The sequence below is a fragment of the Perca flavescens genome, chromosome 12, assembly GCF_004354835.1.
Source record: "Perca flavescens isolate YP-PL-M2 chromosome 12, PFLA_1.0, whole genome shotgun sequence".
NCBI classification, from domain to species: Eukaryota; Metazoa; Chordata; class Actinopteri; order Perciformes; family Percidae; genus Perca; species Perca flavescens.
In genome coordinates this window covers 31,112,348-31,126,957 of record NC_041342.1, presented here as the reverse complement: position 1 = coordinate 31,126,957, position 14,610 = coordinate 31,112,348, and the positions used below count along the sequence as shown (strand labels likewise).

Genomic DNA, 14,610 nt, shown 5'->3' with positions numbered 1-14,610 from the left:
TGTCAACCTACTGGAACCATGCATCTTGGTAGATTCAATGTCTACAGAACCATTGTCATTATAGTAAGAAATCGCTGTGAGTAGGGTTTGAACCTACGAGGGAAACCCCATTGGATTTCAAGTCCAACGCCTTAACCACTCGGCCATCACAGCTTGAAAACAAATCCTTGTTTTACACTTCCGAACCGCCGCTCCCGAGTTCTTTGACAAGAACTTTGTTCATAGCATACTGATGCCCTTGTTTTGGAAGGACCCATGTATAAGTGTATCAACTGCTGACTGATGGGGAGTCCCAGGTATTTCACCTCTGAAGGATTGTTTGCACTTTGAGGGCTTGTCATTTCACCTGGCTGTCATGTGACAAGTTGTGAATGGGTTCATCAACAGAAATAACATTGTTACAGATAGAATTGCTGAATGGGCTCGAACCTGCGGGGGTCAACATTGGTTTCGAAACGCCTTAACCTTGTCACAGCTTGAAAGCTATAGGATTTTTACAGTTCACAACCCCGAGGGACAACAGACTTAACTACAGTGCATATCAACAACGGATGTTTCTCACAAGAACACCTTAAGATGATCAGATACAACTTTTTTTCATAGCAAACTGATGCCTTTTGGTCAGTTCTGACTGACTCATTTGGAGTCCCAGGCATTTAACCTCTGAAGTATAGTTCACACCTTGAGCGGCTTTGAGGTTTAATTTGGGTGGTTAGTCCAACTGGCTGTCAAGTGATAAGGTGTGAATGGCTCTTAAATTGCCTGGATGTGTCCAACTTATTTTCAAAGAAACAAAAGAGCAAAGACTGACCTGTCAGAAAATGGACCTGTGAGCGTTCTGCAATGGTAACACCTGAGTTTGATTGGATCTTTGGTGTCAACCTACTGGAACCATGCATCTTGGTAGATTCAATGTCTACAGAACCAATGTCATTATAGTAAGAAATCGCTGTGAGTAGGGTTTGAACCTACGAGGGGAAACCCCATTGGATTTCAAGTCCAACGCCTTAACCACTCGGCCATCACAGCTTGAAAACAAATCCTTGTTTTACACTTCCGAACCGCCGCGCCCCGAGTTCTTTGACAAGAACTTTGTTCATAGCATACTGATGCCCTTGTTTTGGAAGGACCCATGTATAAGTGTATCAACTGCTGACTGATGGGGAGTCCCAGGTATTTCACCTCTGAAGGATTGTTTGCACTTTGAGCTTGAGGGTCTTTGAGCTTAAATGTGGCTTGTCAGTTCACCTGACTGTCATGTGACAAGTTGTGAATGGGTGTGGGGTCAACAGAAATAACATTGTCACGGATAGAATTTAACTTAAATTGCCTGGGTGTTTCCAACTTATTTTCAAAAAACCAAAGGAGCAAACTGATGCCTTTTGGTCAGTTCTGACTGACTCATTTGGAGTCCCAGGCATTTAACCTCTGAAGTATAGTTCAAACCTTGAGCGGCTTTGAGGGTTTAATTTGGGTGGTTAGTCCAACTGGCTGTCAAGTGATAAGGTGTGAATGGCTCTTAAATTGCCTGGATGTGTCCAACTTATTTTCAAAGAAACAAAAGAGCAAAGACTGACCTGTCAGAAAAGGACCTGTGAGCATTCTGCAATGGTAACACCTGAGTTTGTTTGGATCTTTGGTGTCAACCTACTGGAACCATGCATCTTGGTAGATTCAATGTCTACAGAACCATTGTCATTATAGTAAGAAATCGCTGTGAGTAGGGTTTGAACCTACAAGGGGAAACCCCATTGGTTTCAAGTCCAACGCCTTAACCACTCAGCCATCACAGCTTGAAAACAAATCCTTGTTTTACACTTCCGAACCGCCCGCCCGAGTTCTTTGACAAGAACTTTGTTCATAGCATACTGATGCCCTTGTTTTGGAAGGACCCATGTATAAGTGTATCAACTGCTGACTGATGGGGAGTCCCAGGTATTTCACCTCTGAAGGATTGTTTGCACTTTGAGGGTCTTTGAGCTTAAATGTGGCTTGTCAGTTCACCTGACTGTCATGTGACAAGTTGTGAATGGGTGTGGGGTCAACAGAAATAACATTGTCACGGATAGAATTCGCTTAAATTGCCTGGGTGTTTCCAACTTATTTTCAAAGAACCAAAGGAGCAAACTGATGCCTTTTGGTCAGTTCTGACTGACTCATTTGGAGTCCCAGGCATTTAACCTCTGAAGTATAGTTCAAACCTTGAGCGGCTTTGAGGTTTAATTTGGGTGGTTAGTCCAACTGGCTGTCAAGTGATAAGGTGTGAATGGCTCTTAAATTGCCTGGATGTGTCCAACTTATTTTCAAAGAAACAAAAGAGCAAAGAGTGACCTGTCAGAAAAGGACCTGTGAGCATTCTGCAATGGTAACACCTGAGTTTGTTTGGATCTTTGGTGTCAACCTACTGGAACCATGCATCTTGGTAGATTCAATGTCTACAGAACCATTGTCATTATAGTAAGAAAACGCTGTGAGTAGGGTTTGAACCTACGAGGGGAAACCCCATTGGATTTCAAGTCCAACGCCTTAACCACTCGGCCATCACAGCTTGAAAACAAATCCTTGTTTTACACTTCCGAACCGCTGCCGCCCCCGTTCTTTGACAAGAACTTTGTTCATAGCATACTGATGCCCTTGTTTTGGAAGGACCCATGTATAAGTGTATCAACTGCTGACTGATGGGGAGTCCCAGGTATTTCACCTCTGAAGGATTGTTCGCACTTTGAGGGTCTTTGAGCTTAAATGTGGCTTGTCAGTTCACCTGACTGTCATGTGACAAGTTGTGAATGGGTGTGGGGTCAACAGAAATAACATTGTCACGGATAAAATTCGCTTAAATTGCCTGGGTGTTTCCAACTTATTTTCAAAGAACCAAAGGAGCAAACTGATGCCTTTTGGTCAGTTCTGACTGACTCATTTGGAGTCCCAGGCATTTAACCTCTGAAGTATAGTTCAAACCTTGAGCGGCTTTGAGGTTTAATTTGGGTGGTTAGTCCAACTGGCTGTCAAGTGATAAGGTGTGAATGGCTCTTAAATTGCCTGGATGTGTCCAACTTATTTTCAAAGAAACAAAAGAGCAAAGAGTGACCTGTCAGAAAAAGGACCTGTGAGCATTCTGCAATGGTAACACCTGAGTTTGTTTGGATCTTTGGTGTCAACCTACTGGAACCATGCATCTTGGTAGATTCAATGTCTACAGAACCATTGTCATTATAGTAAGAAAACGCTGTGAGTAGGGTTTGAACCTACGAGGGGAAACCCCATTGGATTTCAAGTCCAACGCCTTAACCACTCGGCCATCACAGCTTGAAAACAAATCCTTGTTTTACACTTCCGAACCGCCGCGCCCCGAGTTCTTTGACAAGAACTTTGTTCATGGCATACTGATGCCCTTGTTTTGGAAGGACCCATGTATAAGTGTATCAACTGCTGACTGATGGGGAGTCCCAGGTATTTCACCTCTGAAGGATTGTTTGCACTTTGAGGGTCTTTGAGCTTAAATGTGGCTTGTCAGTTCACCTGACTGTCATGTGACAAGTTGTGAATGGGTGTGGGGTCAACAGAAATAACATTGTCACGGATAGAATTCGCTTAAATTGCCTGGGTGTTTCCAACTTATTTTCAAAGAACCAAAGGAGCAAACTGATGCCTTTTGGTCAGTTCTGACTGACTCATTTGGAGTCCCAGGCATTTAACCTCTGAAGTGTAGTTCAAACCTTGAGCGGCTTTGAGGTTTAATTTGGGTGGTTAGTCCAACTGGCTGTCAAGTGATAAGGTGTGAATGGCTCTTAAATTGACTGGATGTGTCCAACTTATTTTCAAAGAAACAAAAGAGCAAAGACTGACCTGTCAGAAAAGGGTCTTGTGAGGGTTCTGCAATGTTAAGACTTCAGTTTGATTGGATCTTTGGTGCCAACCTACTGGAACAATGCATACTGGTAGATTAAATGTCTACAGAACCAGTGTCATTATAGCAAGAATTCGCTGTGAGTAGGGTTTGAACCTACGAGGGGAAACCCCATTGGATTTCAAGTCCAACACCTTAACCACTCCGCCATCACAGCTTGAAAACAAATCCTTGTTTTACACTTCCGAACCGCTGCTCCCCGAGTTCTTTGACAAGAACTTTGTTCATAGCATACTGATGCCCTTGTTTTGGAAGGACCCATGTATAAGTGTATCAACTGCTGACTGATGGGGAGTCCCAGGTATTTCACCTCTGAAGGATTGTTCGCACTTTGAGGGTCTTTGAGCTTAAATGTGGCTTGTCAGTTCACCTGACTGTCATGTGACAAGTTGTGAATGGGTGTGGGGTCAACAGAAATAACATTGTCACGGATAGAATTCGCTTAAATTGCCTGGGTGTTTCCAACTTATTTTCAAAGAACCAAAGGAGCAAACTGATGCCTTTTGGTCAGTTCTGACTGACTCATTTGGAGTCCCAGGCATTTAACCTCTGAAGTATAGTTCAAACCTTGAGCGGCTTTGAGGTTTAATTTGGGTGGTTAGTCCAACTGGCTGTCAAGTGATAAGGTGTGAATGGCTCTTAAATTGCCTGGATGTGTCCAACTTATTTTCAAAGAAACAAAAGAGCAAAGACTGACCTGTCAGAAAAGGGTCTTGTGAGCGTTCTGCAATGTTAAGACTTCAGTTTGATTGGATCTTTGGTGCCAACCTACTGGAACAATGCATACTGGTAGATTAAATGTCTACAGAACCAGTGTCATTATAGCAAGAATTCGCTGTGAGTAGGGTTTGAACCTACGAGGGGAAACCCCATTGGATTTCAAGTCCAACGCCTTAACCACTCGGCCATCACAGCTTGAAAACAAATCCTTGTTTTACACTTCCGAACTGCCGCGCCCCGAGTTCTTTGACAAGAACTTTGTTCATAGCATACTGATGCACTTGTTTTGGAAGGACCCATGTATAAGTGTATCAACTGCTGACTGATGGGGAGTCCCAGGTATTTCACCTCTGAAGGATTGTTTGCACTTTGAGGGTCTTTGAGCTTAAATGTGGCTTGTCAGTTCACCTGACTGTCATGTGACAAGTTGTGAATGGGTGTGGGGTCAACAGAAATAACATTGTCACGGATAGAATTCGCTTAAATTGCCTGGGTGTTTCCAACTTATTTTCAAAGAACCAAAGGAGCAAACTGATGCCTTTTGGTCAGTTCTGACTGACTCATTTGGAGTCCCAGGCATTTAACCTCTGAATTATAGTTCAAACCTTGAGCGGCTTTGAGGTTTAATTTGGGTGGTTAGTCCAACTGGCTGTCAAGTGATAAGGTGTGAATGGCTCTTAAATTGCCTGGATGTGTCCAACTTATTTTCAAAGAAACAAAAGAGCAAAGAGTGACCTGTCAGAAAATGGACCTGTGAGCATTCTGCAATGGTAACACCTGAGTTTGTTTGGATCTTTGGTGTCAACCTACTGGAACCATGCATTTTGGTAGATTCAATGTCTACAGAACCAATGTCATTATAGTAAGAAATCGCTGTGAGTAGGGTTTGAACCTACGAGGGGAAACCCCATTGGATTTCAAGTCCAACGCCTTAACCACTCGGCCATCACAGCTTGAAAACAAATCCTTGTTTTACACTTCCGAACTGCCGCGCCCCGAGTTCTTTGACAAGAACTTTGTTCATAGCATACTGATGCACTTGTTTTGGAAGGACCCATGTATAAGTGTATCAACTGCTGACTGATGGGGAGTCCCAGGTATTTCACCTCTGAAGGATTGTTTGCACTTTGAGGGTCTTTGAGCTTAAATGTGGCTCGTCAGTTCACCTGACTGTCATGTGACAAGTTGTGAATGGGTGTGGGGTCAACAGAAATAACATTGTCACGGATAGAATTCGCTTAAATTGCCTGGGTGTTTCCAACTTATTTTCAAAGAACCAAAAGAGCAAACTGATGCCTTTTGGTCAGTTCTGACTGACTCATTTGGAGTCCCAGGCATTTAACCTCTGAAGTATAGTTCAAACCTTGAGCGGCTTTGAGGTTTAATTTGGGTGGTTAGTCCAACTGGCTGTCAAGTGATAAGGTGTGAATGGCTCTTAAATTGACTGGATGTGTCCAACTTATTTTCAAAGAAACAAAAGAGCAAAGACTAACCTGTCAGAAAAGGGTCTTGTGAGGGTTCTGCAATGTTAAGACTTCAGTTTGATTGGATCTTTAGTGCCAACCTACTGGAACAATGCATACTGGTAGATTAAATGTCTACAGAACCAGTGTCATTATAGCAAGAATTCGCTGTGAGTAGGGTTTGAACCTACGAGGGGAAACCCCATTGGATTTCAAGTCCAACGCCTTAACCACTCGGCCATCACAGCTTGAAAACAAGTTCTTGTTTTAGACTTCTGAACCGCTGAGCCCCGAGTTCTTTGACAAGAACTTTGTTCATAGCATACTGATGCCCTTGTTTTGGAAGGACCCATGTATAAGTTCTTGTTTTAGACTTCCGAACCGCTGAGCCCCGAGTTCTTTGACAAGAACTTTGTTCATAGCATACTGATGCACTTGTTTTGGAAGGACCCATGTATAAGTGTATCAACTGCTGACTGATGGGGAGTCCCAGGTATTTCACCTCTGAAGGATCGTAAGCACTTTGAGCTTAAATCTGGCTTGTCATTTCACCTGGCTGTCATGTGACAAGTTGTGAATGGGTGTGGCATCAACAGAAATAACATTGTTACAGATAGAATTCGCTGTGAGCAGGGTTGTGAATGGGTGGGGGGTCCCATTGGAAGTCCAACATTGTCACCATCACAGCTTGAAAGCTATAGGATTTTTTACAGTTCACAACCCCCGAGGGACAACAGACTTAACTACAGTGCATATCAACAACGGATGTAGAAGGAGCCCATCTCACAAGTACAGTTGACACCTTAAGATGATCAGATACAACTTTTTTCATAGCAAACTGATGCCTTTTGGTCAGTTCTGACTGACTCATTTGGAGTCCCAGGCATTTAACCTCTGAAGTATAGTTCACACCTTGAGCGGCTTTGACGTTTAATTTGGGTGGTTAGTCCAACTGGCTGTCAAGTGATAAGGTGTGAATGGCTCTTAAATTGTCTGGATGTGTCCAACTTATTTTCAAAGAAACAAAAGAGCAAAGACTGACCTGTCAGAAAATGGACCTGTGAGCGTTCTGCAATGGTAACACCTGAGTTTGTTTGGATCTTTGGTGTCAACCTACTGGAACCATGCATCTTGGTAGATTCAATGTCTACAGAACCAATGTCATTATAGTAAGAAATCGCTGTGAGTAGGGTTTAACCTACAAAGGGAAACCCCATTGGATTTCAAGTCCAACGCCTTAACCACTCAGCCATCACAGCTTGAAAACAAATCCTTGTTTTACACTTCCGAACCGCCGCGCCCCGAGTTCTTTGACAAGAACTTTGTTCATAGCATACTGATGCCCTTGTTTTGGAAGGACCCATATATAAGTGTATCAACTGCTGACTGATGGGGAGTCCCAGGTATTTCACCTCTGAAGGATTGTTCGCACTTTCAGGGTCTTTGAGCTTAAATGTGGCTCGTCAGTTCACCTGACTGTCATGTGACAAGTTGTGAATGGGTGTGGCATCAACAGAAATAACATTGTTACAGATAGAATTCGCTGTGAGCAGGGTTCGAACCTGCTTGGGGAAACCGCATTGGATTTCGAGTCCAACGCCTTAACCTCTCGGCCATCTCAGCTTAAAAGCTATAGGATTTTTTACAGTTCACAACCCCCGAGGGACAACAGACTTAACTACAGTGCATATCAACAACGGATGTAGAAGGAGCCCATCTCACAAGTACAGTTGACACCTTAAGATGATCAGATACAACTTTTTTTCATAGCAAACTGATGCCTTTTGGTCAGTTCTGACTGACTCATTTGGAGTCCCAGGCATTTAACCTCTGAAGTATAGTTCACACCTTGAGCAACTTTGAGGTTTAATTTGGGTGTTTAGTCCAACTGGCTGTCAAGTGATAAGGTGTGAATGGCTCTTGGGTGTTTGAGCTTAAATGTGGCTTGTCAGTTCACCTGACTGTCATGTGACAAGTTGTGAATGGGTGTGGGGTCAACAGAAATAACATTGTCACGGATAGAATTCGCTTAAATTGCCTGGGTGTTTCCAACTTATTTTCAAAGAACCAAAGGAGCAAACTGATGCCTTTTGGTCAGTTCTGACTGACTCATTTGGAGTCCCAGGCATTTAACCTCTGAAGTGTAGTTCACACCTTGAGCAACTTTGAGGTTTAATTTGGGTGGTTACTCCAACTGGTTGTCAAGTGATAAGGTGTGAATGGCTCTTAAATTGCCTGGATGTGTCCAACTTATTTTCAAAGAAACAAAAGAGCAAAGACTGACCTGTCAGAAAATGGACCTGTGAGCGTTCTGCAATGGTAACACCTGAGTTTGATTAGATCTTTGGTGTCAACCTACTGGAACTACAGTATGCATCTTGGTAGATTCAATGTCTACAGAACCAACATCATTATAGTAAGAAATCTCTGTGAGTAGGGTTTGAATCTACGAGGGGAAACCCCATTGGATTGCAAGTCCAACGCCTTAACCACTCGGCCATCACAGCTTGAAAGCTATAGGATTTTTTACAGTTCACAACCCCCGAGGGACAACAGACTTAACTACAGTGCATATCAACAACAGACAAGAAGGAGCCCATCTCACAAGTACAGTTGAAAACCAATTGGTTAGGCTTGGAGAGGGTAGTCCATCAAAGTCTTACTATGGGAAATTCCTGTTTTTTAAGGCCACATCTGTAAGAGAAAACACTTCAACAGATTTCAAAGAAACAAGTAGTAAAGGAAACTAAATTAAATCTATAAACCAAACATCTAGTACTATATTACAATTATAACTGATACCAAGGCTGTTGATAGAGAAATTATTCTAAAAAGTTTCCATATTTCTTTGCCCTTGAGGAAAGAAGATTAATTAAGTTCAGTAAATTAGCTTATCCACAGCTGTCAAACCACACACTCACACACACACACACACACACACACCGGACAGTGAGTGCGTGCTTCTCGCTTCCCCCCTGCCATGCCTAATTTCATTATTCTATTAAATAAGGTTCATTAACAGCGGCTGGATTGAGAAACTTCAATTCTAAGGTTTGATAAACACAAGCACCTTGGAATATGAAATAATCTTCCTTTTCTAATTTCTGCTTTGATCTTTTGTCTTTATTCTCTCTTATCCAGTACATTATAGTCTTTTGGTTCCAAGTGATTGTTCTGTCAAGTATTAATCAGCATTTTTACTATCAGTAATGACTTAAGCTGAAGAAATGTGAGCTTCTTCATTGTGTGCTTTCACTAGAAAGGGCATGGAAAGGTTAAGTTATTATTTTACACCATTGCATTTAACTGTTCTTATCCCTTCTTATCTGGCCTCAGTAATCAGAATCAGCTTCAAATGGCAAGTAAGTGTGTGCACGTACGAGGAATGTTTAATTGTGTTTTTTTGTTGCTTTCAATTACTTGTATGTGTACACATTCTTATTCTGATTGGGATTAATGTTGCATAAAGAACAGATAAAAATGGAAAAGTACAGTTGAATTCAATGCTGTTTTCTGTAGCTATAATGGATCGGTCTTGAAATAAAATCCTGAGTCCTCTTAATCAAAGACAAAGACAAGGCCACGTAAAAATTAGGTTGATTCTGAGACGAGACCATCAAAAAGTGGTCTCGAGAACAAGACAGACATAAGAACTACAACACTGGGTGTTACACTCACATTTAAATACCTGCTTTCAGGAAATAATAATATAGTTATATATAGTATATAGTATATTATTAATAGTTATAACAATAATAATAAAATTGTATTTTATAGCATATTCTGGTATCAATAAATAACCACAATTTCCAAATAGACAAAAAATCCAGCCGAACCCAGATCTTTGCTCCTTTTCATTTTCATTTGTAGTGGTGCAACATGACTGATAGATGTAAGTGCACTGTCTGCTGAGCAGTGCTCAAGTATCATCCCTTTTTTATTTTCATTTTTTTAATTTAAATTAACCAGAGCCCTTTCACCTGCCGTGTTACACAACAGCCGCTGCGATTTCATCTCTAAATTGCTGCACAAACCCATTTTTTTTAAAGATTCATGTGGGAAGAAGATTTCCGGTAGATTAAGCAAATAATTTGTCATCTTGCAACCTGGTTAACCTCTACTTAAATCAAGTGTAAAGTCTAATACTGCAATTCACAAATGGGTGTGAGTTAATGAAGTGCTACTTGAACGAGAGAGAGAGAGTGTGTTTACGAGCGAGGGGGAGATAGAGTGAGAGGCGAATGATGAAGTGAGAATGACAGAAAGCGTGTGAAGGTGCGAGGGGCTCAGCCAATGTAACGCAAAGACAAACACAGTTATTGTCTTTTTTTTCCCTCCCAAAATAAATGGCCCCGTTAGCTGTCATGGCGCAGGTCATTAAAACACCTCCAACCTCCACCTGCCGCGGCCTTCAGAAGCTCCAGATTCACATCATTACAGTCGCATCCCATCTAGCAGCTCTCGCTCGTATCAACCCACAGCTTAATGGCATCACACGCCTAATATAACTGCAAGGTGCAAGGTTAATGCACAATGGCTTCGTGTGCATTCTTCATTATTCTAATTACTTTTAGTTTGCATTGCAGTGTCCTCCAGAATCGCTGGTCACCGGGGTTGAAAGAAAAAATGTGCCAAACAGTAAAACTGAGATTATTTAATAACATAAAACAAGCAATATCACTGTTATACAGTTTCTGTAAGATTCATTTCAATGTGACAAGTAGTGCAATATCAGCTCCAAACTGTTTTTTAAAACTGATTTTCATTTATGTATTTAATAGCGTTTATATTTATGTATTGTGTTGCGTGTACTCTTTTGTAATATTAGAATAATTTTAAGCTTAAAAACAATGAATTATTTATCCTGAAACGCTACAGAATGTGTCTGGAATCTTTTTCAAAGTGTCTTCGAATGGCTCCTTATTTTAATGTTGATCCATTATAAGTTTTACTGGCAGCAGACGGCCATGAATATTTCACAACCAATAATATAATTGCCCAGTGCAGCCCATATTGCTCTCTTTTTATGTCTGCATTTGGAGTATATTCTGCCCCACCGTGCACTGCTGAACCAAAGCTGCATGTTGAATGGTGGCAGGGCACCAGATAAATCTAACTGGGGATAAATGGGGCCAGTGGTTCAGGGGCCAACACGGATCAGCAGCTGATCTATTATCGTTTTGGAGCTGCGGGAGTTTCCTGAAGCCAAATCCCCAAATTAAAAGATGGGGAAGATTGTTTGAGTGTGGAGGAGGAAGGAAAGGCCTGCACATAAAAGGAACGGAGACCAATGTTTGTAACACTTTATAATCATATATAATATGAATATAATATATAATAAATGGTAAATAGTTAATTAAAGCTTTGGTGGGCAACTATTTTATATTATTGAACGTCCATTACATTCAAGCCATTGCTAAATGAGTTGATACAACGTTAACTAGAACTGCAAGCAGTTATGACGAGGTCCAAACCTCCCCGGCACAATTCTCCGGTGGCGAGGCGAACGTCAGAGAATATTGCAACGCATAAACTGCAAGGACTGTAGTAAGTTGCAAAACGCATCTACCTTGATAATAGCGCCCCCTAATGGAAGATCTCCACCAAATTTGGCAAAGAGCCTCAGAGTGGCATGACAAACAAGCGTCTCAAGTTTCATGTTAAGAGCATTTACTGTGGCCATGAAATTGCAATTGCAAAACGTATTTCTCAGTACGGCTATGTTTAGAAAATGGTGTCATCTGGCAACATTTGCGTGCAGAAAATGGAGTGAAGATAATTACCTGTACCCTTTTCGGTGAACTATTTTCATAAAATACGAGATTGTATTCAGAACAAGCCGCCATTGGGGTTGCTTTTGAAATTCGGGAGTAGCCAGACCCACGTGACGCATTTGGCCAATCAGCTGCCAGTCAAGGGCATGGAGCATGCGCAATATCTGACAGTACACGCGATCGTTGTTTTGATTAATCCACTTGCCATGATCTGTATATTAATAACTCATCTGAATTTTTTTTTAAATCACGTTTTACAGACAAGAATGAATCATTTAAATCCTCCGTGTCTCCTTGGTTACAAGTAACTGTGGGGGAGGGGTGGGGGTGAAGCGCGACCCCCGAAGGCTTGTATCATGTGAATGCGCCGACAGTGTTGTTGTTATCATTGCTTAAAATTCCTCATTCTATAGTGTTTAATAATAATACGTATTGCTATAATTTATGTTTTTTATGCCTCTTATTATTTGTGCACTGATAATATCTACCTAAATTATGTTTATAGATGCTATACATTATTTATTAACCAAAGCCATCCAAATAATGTTTAGACACAGTATACAAACAATTTTGTAAAGGTTTACAAATGAGGAGGTAATAATCATCAACCGATAATTCATATAATATATAAAATGCTATGATGTGTGCAACTATAAACTGATAAATTACACACGATTATAGCATTACTAATAACTAAACATTAATATTCATTGCATTGGTTGTTAACAGTAAAATAAATATCAACTTAAGTTTAATTTATCAATCCATTTATCCATGATGTTAATACAAAGTTTACCCCCAATGTTTTTTTAAATCCTTCTGTTAAATCAAATAAATGACATGTGTGTCTCCTAGTAAATGTTTGTGAAAATCTCCTGAATTATTTTTGTTATGGAATATCTTCCACCAGTTTTCGTCAATCATTAACTAGGGATGGATGTCTCTCTGCCTTCTTCCTTTAATATAAGCTCACTTTATTCTGAGAAGGCTAAAGCTAGATATAGCACAAAACCCTTTTTTTTTTAGATAACATCTATCTAATAAAAAACTGGAGGGAAGTGAAAAAAAGACTTGGGTCAAGATGAAAAACCATCACATCTGGAGAAGCATTGTTATATGTGACAAAATGTCATTATGGAACAAAGAACCAAAAGGTTATTTCTTATACACTTAACAGAAAAACACCAATCACACCAAAGACGGCATTTTTTTTGTGAAACCCTCAAAGCATTCACCAAATCTGTTGAAATCTAATGAAAACCGATTGTGCTTGATTCAAAAACTGTGTGCCTGGGTTAATAAGACAAAGCTTTAAGCCCCTGGACGCTTCCTGTCTGAAACCCTCCGTCCTTATCACCGACACCTTTCAATTACCCCGGTTGGCTCTTAGCCGCCTTTTCTATTTGTTTTCACTTCCATCCATTTAAGTGGGAACTCTAATGGCCCTCCCGGGCCTCACACATTACGTTTGCACTATCGGCATGAACGTGTTTACCTTAGTCCATTTCATTACTTTTTTATGGTTGGGAGTGAATATAAAACCATGCAGTATAAGCGTTCAGAATCATGAATGTAATTGGGCTCATTTCACAAACAAAAAAATGTCAGAGATGAGTTTTTTTTTAATATATATACAGTACAGGCCAAAAGTTTGGACACACCTTCTCATTCAATACGTTTCCATTTTATTTTCATGACTATTTACATTGTAGATTCTCACTGAAGGCATCAAAACTATGAATGAACACATATGGAATTATGTACTTAACATAAAATTGTGAAATAACTGAAAACATGTCTTATATTTTAGATTCTTCAAAGTAGCCACCCTTTGCTTTTTTATTAATAAGGGAAAAAATTCCACTAATTAACCCTGACAAAGCACACCTGTGAAGGTAAAACCATTTCAGGTGACTACCTCATGAAGCTCATTGAGAGAACACCAAGGGTTTGCAGAGTTATCAAAAAAAGCAAAGGGTGGCTACTTTGAAGAAAAGGAAACGCATTGAATGAGAAGGTGTGTCCAAACATTTGGCCTGTACTGTATATATATATATATATATATATACTGTATATATATATAAAGACATATAGTGAAATAATGCATCTTTCTGTGTGTGATATATATGATTTGGGGTCATGAAAACCAACAATATGATCCTGTTTTTCAGAACGAGTCAATATGTTATCAACCCTCATCGGCCCCATAGGACACTGGGATACTGGAGCATCATCAGCTGAGGAGGGTGACAGTTTAAGTACATATTTTTCCTCCTTGCACTTTAAAAATGTTTTGGTTTCTGCCAATAAAACTGATGTTTTCCATGTTCTGCTACCACAGACGGATTAGCAAAATACTTCAGCAGCCAAGTAACAAACAATCAATGTGTAATATGTTGAAATTCTGTTGATTTTGGTGCATAACATTTACCTCATTTAATCTATTTTAACTTTACAAAACACCCATATAGCAGCATCTGTCTGTCGGTTGGTCCACCACTTTGGTACAGACTGAAATATCTCAACAACTGTTAGATGGATTGCCATGGGGGGCGGGGGTAAATATTGCAATTTACATTGCAATATAGCGATGGTGCCGCTGTGTTTTAATGTGCTGGGTAATGTCATTTTTCCCGCCGTGCGCTACATTAAGATCAATGCGACACACCTTACAAAAAAAGCGCGGAGGTTGTCGATATATCTAGGTAAGATTAATGTAAATTGTTGAGCCCAACACTGTTGAAAT

General features: G+C 40.5%; 1 protein-coding gene and 11 non-coding genes across 12 annotated transcripts in view; 1 reads left to right on the top strand and 11 right to left on the bottom strand.

The window, feature by feature from the left end:
* LOC114566021 (double-stranded RNA-specific editase B2) overlaps positions 1-14,610 on the top strand; it is a 50,881-nt gene that overhangs the window by 20,791 nt on the left and 15,480 nt on the right. The window lies entirely within an intron of this gene.
* On the bottom strand, positions 73-153 carry trnas-uga (transfer RNA serine (anticodon UGA)). Its single transcript has one exon. It is a non-coding gene; the product is annotated as a tRNA-Ser (tRNA).
* On the bottom strand, positions 948-1,029 carry trnas-uga (transfer RNA serine (anticodon UGA)). Its single transcript has one exon. It is a non-coding gene; the product is annotated as a tRNA-Ser (tRNA).
* Positions 2,467-2,548, bottom strand: trnas-uga (transfer RNA serine (anticodon UGA)). The gene has a single exon. It is a non-coding gene; the product is annotated as a tRNA-Ser (tRNA).
* On the bottom strand, positions 3,225-3,306 carry trnas-uga (transfer RNA serine (anticodon UGA)). The gene has a single exon. It is a non-coding gene; the product is annotated as a tRNA-Ser (tRNA).
* Positions 3,983-4,064, bottom strand: trnas-uga (transfer RNA serine (anticodon UGA)). The gene has a single exon. It is a non-coding gene; the product is annotated as a tRNA-Ser (tRNA).
* Positions 4,741-4,822, bottom strand: trnas-uga (transfer RNA serine (anticodon UGA)). The gene has a single exon. It is a non-coding gene; the product is annotated as a tRNA-Ser (tRNA).
* On the bottom strand, positions 5,499-5,580 carry trnas-uga (transfer RNA serine (anticodon UGA)). The gene has a single exon. It is a non-coding gene; the product is annotated as a tRNA-Ser (tRNA).
* trnas-uga (transfer RNA serine (anticodon UGA)) lies at positions 6,257-6,338 on the bottom strand. The gene has a single exon. It is a non-coding gene; the product is annotated as a tRNA-Ser (tRNA).
* trnas-uga (transfer RNA serine (anticodon UGA)) lies at positions 7,269-7,349 on the bottom strand. Its single transcript has one exon. It is a non-coding gene; the product is annotated as a tRNA-Ser (tRNA).
* On the bottom strand, positions 7,632-7,713 carry trnas-cga (transfer RNA serine (anticodon CGA)). Its single transcript has one exon. It is a non-coding gene; the product is annotated as a tRNA-Ser (tRNA).
* Positions 8,516-8,597, bottom strand: trnaa-ugc (transfer RNA alanine (anticodon UGC)). The gene has a single exon. It is a non-coding gene; the product is annotated as a tRNA-Ala (tRNA).